Source organism: Coregonus lavaretus (assembly GCF_964263955.1).
Source record: "Coregonus lavaretus genome assembly, contig: HAP1_SCAFFOLD_755, whole genome shotgun sequence".
Lineage (NCBI taxonomy): Eukaryota > Metazoa > Chordata > Actinopteri > Salmoniformes > Salmonidae > Coregonus > Coregonus lavaretus.
This window is the reverse complement of record NW_028162225.1, coordinates 216,025-222,117: the sequence shown is the minus strand read 5'-3', so window position 1 is coordinate 222,117 and position 6,093 is coordinate 216,025.

Genomic DNA, 6,093 nt, shown 5'->3' with positions numbered 1-6,093 from the left:
ATAGTGATAGTGATGTGGAGGTAATCCTTTCTCTTCAGATAGTGATAGTGATGCGGAGGTAATCATCTCTCTTCAGATAGTGATCGTGATGCGGAGGTAATCCTCTCTCTTCAGATAGTGGTAGTGATGCGTAGGTAATCCTCTCTTCAGATAGTGATGGTAATGTGGAGGTAATCCTCTCTCTTCAGATAGTGATGGTGATGTGGAGGTAATCCTCTCTCTTCAGATAGTGATACTGATGTGGAGGTAATCCTCTCTCTTCAGATAGTGATAGTGATGTGGAGGTAATCCTCTCTCTTTAGATAGTGATAGTGATGACGAGGTAATCCTCTCTCTTCAGATAGTGATGGTGATGTGGAGGTAATCCTCTCTCTTGAGATAGTGATGGTAATGTGGAGTCAATCCTCTCTCTTCAGATAGTGATAGTGATGCGGAGGTAATCCTCTCTCTTCAGATAGTGGAGTGCTAAGGAGGTAATCCTCTCTTCAGATAGTGATGGTGATGTGGAGGTAATCATCTCTCTTCAGATAATGATGATGATGTGGAGATAATCCTATCTCTTCAGATAGTGATGGTAATGTGGAGGTAATCCTCTCTCTTCAGATAGTGTTGGTAATGTGGAGGTAATCCTCTCTCTTCAGATAGTGATAGTGATGTGGAGGTAATCATTTCTCTTCAGATAGTGATAGTGATGCGGAGGTAATCAACTCTCTTCAGATAGTGATAGTGATGCGGAGGTAATCCTCTCTCTTCAGATAGTGATAGTGATGCGTAGGTAATCCTCTTTTCTGATAGTGATGGTAATGTGGAGGTAATCCTCTCTCTTCAGATAGTGATGGTGATGTGGAGGTAATCCTCTCTCTTCAGATAGTGATAGTGATGTGGAGGTAATCGTCTCTCTTCAGATAGTGATAGTGATGTGGAGGTAATCCTCTCTCTTTAGATAGTGATAGTTATAACGAGGTAATCCTCTCTCTTGAGATAGTGATGGTAATGTGGAGGTAATCATCTCTCTTCAGATAGTGATGGTAATGTGGAGTTAATCCTCTCTCTTCAGATAGTGATAGTGATGCGGAGGCAATCCTCTCTCTTCAGATAGTGAGAGTGCTAAAAAGGTAATCCTCTCTTCAGATAGTGATGGTGATGTGGAGGTAATCCTCTCTCTTCAGATAATGATGATGGTGTGGAGATAATCCTATCTCTTCAGATAGTGATGGTGATGTGGAGGTAATCCTCTCTCTTCAGATAGTGATAGTGATGTGGAGGTAATCTTCTCTCTTCCAATAGTGATGGTGATGCAGAGATAATCATCTCTCTTCAGATAGTGATTGTAATGCGGAGAAAATCATCTCTCTTCAGATGGTAATGGTTATGCGGAGATAATCATCTCTCTTCTGATAGTGATTGTAATGCGGAGATAATCATCTCTCTTCAGATAGTGATAGTGATGTGGAGGTAATCCTCTCTCTTCAGATAGTGATGGTATTGTGGTGGTCATCCTCTCTCTTCAGATAGTGATAGTGATATGGAGGTAATCCTCTCTCTTCAGATAGTGATAGTGATGTGGAGGTAATCCTCTCTCTTCAGACAGTGATACTGATGTGGAGGTAATCCTCTCTCTTCAGATAGTGATAGTGATGTGGAGGTAATCCTCTCTCTTCAGACAGTGATAGTATGTGGAGGTAATCCTCTCTCTTCAGATAGTGATAGTGATGCGGAGGTAATCTTCTCTCTTCAGATAGTGATGATGATGTGGAGGTAATCCTCTCTCTTCAGATAGTGATGGTGATGCAGCGGTAATCATCTCTCTTCAGATAGTGATTGTAATGTGGAGATAATCATCTCTCTTCAGATGGTGATGGTTATATGGAGGTAATCCTCTCTCTTCCGAAAGTGATGGTGATGCAGAGATAATCATCTCTCTTCAGATAGTGATTGTAATGCAGAGAAAATCATCTCTCTTCAGATGGTTATGGTTATGCGGAGATAATCATCTCTCTTCTGATGGTGATTGTAATGCGGAGATAATCATCTCTCTTCAGATAGTGATAGTGATGTGGAGGTAATCCTCTCTCTTCAGATAGTGATGGTATTGTGGTGGTAATCCTCTCTCTTCAGATAGTGATAGTGATATGGAGGTAATCCTCTCTCTTCAGATAGTGATAGTGATGTGGAGGTCATCCTCTCTCTTCAGACAGTGATAGTGATGTGGAGGTAATCCTATCTCTTCAGATACTGATAGTTGTGCGGAGGTAATCCTCTCTCTTCAGATAGTGATAGTGATGTGGAGGTAATCCTCTCTCTTCAGATAGTGATGGTGATGTGGAGTTAATCCTCTCTCTTCAGATAGTGATAGTGATGTGGAGGTAATCCATTCTCTTCAGATAGTGATAGTGATGCGGAGGTAGTCCTCTCTCTTCAGATAGTGATAGTGATGTGGAGGTAATCCTTTCTCTTCAGATAGTGATAGTGATGCGGAGGTAATCCTCTCTCTTCAGATAGTGATAGTGATGTGGAGGTAATCCTTTCTCTTCAGATAGTGATAGTGATGAGGAGGTAATCATCTCTCTTCAGATAGTGATAGTGATGCGGAGGTAATCCTCTCTCTTCAGATAGTGATAGTGATGCGTAGGTAATCCTCTCTTCTGATAGTGATGGTAATGTGGAGGTAATCCTCTCTCTTCAGATAGTGATGGTGATGTGGAGGTAATCCTCTCTCTTCAGATAGTGATAGTGATGTGGAGGTAATCGTCTCTCTTCAGATAGTGATAGTGATGTGGAGGTAATCCTCTCTCTTTAGATAGTGATAGTTATGACGAGGTAATCCTCTCTCTTGAGATAGTGATGGTAATGTGGAGGTAATCATCTCTCTTCAGATAGTGATGGTAATGTGGAGTTAATCCTCTCTCTTCAGATAGTGATAGTGATGCGGAGGCAATCCTCTCTCTTCAGATAGTGAGAGTGCTAAGGAGGTAATCCTCTCTTCAGATAGTGATGGTGATGTGGAGGTAATCCTCTCTCTTCAGATAATGATGATGGTGTGGAGATAATCCTATCTCTTCAGATAGTGATGGTGATGTGGAGGTAATCCTCTCTCTTCAGATAGTGATAGTGATGTGGAGGTAATCCTCTCTCTTCAGATAGTGATGGTATTGTGGTGGTCATCCTCTCTCTTCAGATAGTGATAGTGATATGGAGGTAATCCTCTCTCTTCAGATAGTGATAGTGATGTGGAGGTAATCCTCTCTCTTCAGACAGTGATACTGATGTGGAGGTAATCCTCTCTCTTCAGATAGTGATAGTGATGTGGAGGTAATCCTCTCTCTTCAGATAGTGATAGTATGTGGAGGTAATCCTCTCTCTTCAGATAGTGATAGTGATGCGGAGGTAATCTTCTCTCTTCAGATAGTGATGATGATGTGGAGGTAATCCTCTCTCTTCAGATAGTGATGGTGATGCAGCGGTAATCATCTCTCTTCAGATAGTGATTGTAATGCAGAGAAAATCATCTCTCTTCAGATGGTGATGGTTATGCTGAGATAATCATCTCTCTTCTGATGGTGATTGTAATGCGGAGATAATCATCTCTCTTCAGATAGTGATAGTGATGTGGAGGTAATCCTCTCTCTTCAGATAGTGATGGTATTGTGGTGGTAATCCTCTCTCTTCAGATAGTGATAGTGATATGGAGGTAATCCTCTCGCTTCAGATAGTGATAGTGATGTGGAGGTCATCCTCTCTCTTCAGACAGTGATAGTGATGTGGAGGTAATCCTATCTCTTCAGATACTGATAGTTGTGCGGAGGTAATCCTCTCTCTTCAGATAATGATAGTGATGTGGAGGTAATCCTCTCTCTTCAGATAGTGATGGTGATGTGGAGTTAATCCTCTCTCTTCAGATAGTGATAGTGATGTGGAGGTAGTCCTCTCTCTTCAGATAGTGATAGTGCTAAGGAGGTAATCCTCTCTTCAGATAGTGATGGTGATGTGGAGGTAATCCTCTCTCTTCAGATAGTGATGGTAATGTGGAGGTAATCCTTTCTCTTCAGATAGTGATAGTAATGTGGAGGTAATCCTCTCTCTTCAGATAGTGATAGTGATGTGGAGGTAATCCTATCTCTTCAGATAGTGATAGTGATGCGGAGGTAATCCTCTCTCTTCAGATAGTGATAGTGATGTGGAGGTAATCCTTTCTCTTCAGATAGTGATAGTGATGCGGAGGTAATCATCTCTCTTCAGATAGTGATAGTGATGCGGAGGTAATCCTCTCTCTTCAGATAGTGATAGTGATGCATAGGTAATCCTCTCTTCTGATAGTGATGGTAATGTGGAGGTAATCCTCTCTCTTCAGATAGTGATGGTGATGTGGAGTTAATCCTCTCTCTTCAGATAGTGATAGTGATGTGGAGGTAATCGTCTCTCTTCAGATAGTGATAGTGATGTGGAGGTAATCCTCTCTCTTTAGATAGTGATAGTTATGACGAGGTAATCCTCTCTCTTGAGATAGTGATGGTAATGTGGAGGTAATCATCTCTCTTCAGATAGTGATGGTAATGTGGAGTTAATCCTCTCTCTTCAGATAGTGATAGTGATGCGGAGGCAATCCTCTCTCTTCAGATAGTGAGAGTGCTAAGGAGGTAATCCTCTCTTCAGATAGTGATGGTGATGTGGAGGTAATCCTCTCTCTTCAGATAATGATGATGGTGTGGAGATAATCCTATCTCTTCAGATAGTGATGGTGATGTGGAGGTAATCCTCTCTCTTCAGATAGTGATAGTGATGTGGAGGTAATCTTCTCTCTTCCGATAGTGATGGTGATGCAGAGATAATCATCTCTCTTCAGATAGTGATTGTAATGTGGAGATATTCATCTCTCTTCAGATGGTGATGGTTATGCGGAGGTAATCCTCTCTCTTCCAAAAGTGATGGTGATGCAGAGATAATCATCTCTCTTCAGATAGTGATTGTAATGCGGAGAAAATTATCTCTCTTCAGATGGTAATGGTTATGCGGAGATAATCATCTCTCTTCTGATAGTGATTGTAATGCGGAGATAATCATCTCTCTTCAGATAGTGATAGTGATGTGGAGGTAATCCTCTCTCTTCAGATAGTGATGGTATTGTGGTGGTCATCCTCTCTCTTCAGATAGTGATAGTGATAAGGAGGTAATCCTCTCTCTTCAGACAGTGATAGTATGTGGAGGTAATCCTCTCTCTTCAGATAGTGATAGTGATGCGGAGGTAATCTTCTCTCTTCAGATAGTGATGATGATGTGGAGGTAATCCTCTCTCTTCAGATAGTGATGGTGATGCAGCGGTAATCATCTCTCTTCAGATAGTGATTGTAATGTGGAGATAATCATCTCTCTTCAGATGGTGATGGTTATATGGAGGTAATCCTCTCTCTTCCGAAAGTGATGGTGATGCAGAGATAATCATCTCTCTTCAGATAGTGATTGTAATGCAGAGAAAATCATCTCTCTTCAGATGGTGATGGTTATGCGGAGATAATCATCTCTCTTCTGATGGTGATTGTAATGCGGAGATAATCATCTCTCTTCAGATAGTGATAGTGATGTGGAGGTAATCCTCTCTCTTCAGATAGTGATGGTATTGTGGTGGTAATCCTCTCTCTTCAGATAGTGATAGTGATATGGAGGTAATCCTCTCTCTTCAGATAGTGATAGTGATGTGGAGGTCATCCTCTCTCTTCAGACAGTGATAGTGATGTGGAGGTAATCCTATCTCTTCAGATACTGATAGTTGTGCGGAGGTAATCCTCTCTCTTCAGATAGTGATAGTGATGTGGAGGTAATCCTCTCTCTTCAGATAGTGATGGTGATGTGGAGTTAATCCTCTCTCTTCAGATAGTGATAGTGATGTGGAGGTAATCCATTCTCTTCAGATAGTGATAGTGATGCGGAGGTAGTCCTCTCTCTTCAGATAGTGATAGTGCTAAGGAGGTAAACCTCTCTTCAGATAGTGATAGTAATGTGGAGGTAATCCTCTCTCTTCAGATAGTGATAGTGATGTGGAGGTAATCCTATCTCTTCAGATAGTGATAGTGATGCGGAGGTAATCCTCTCTCTTCA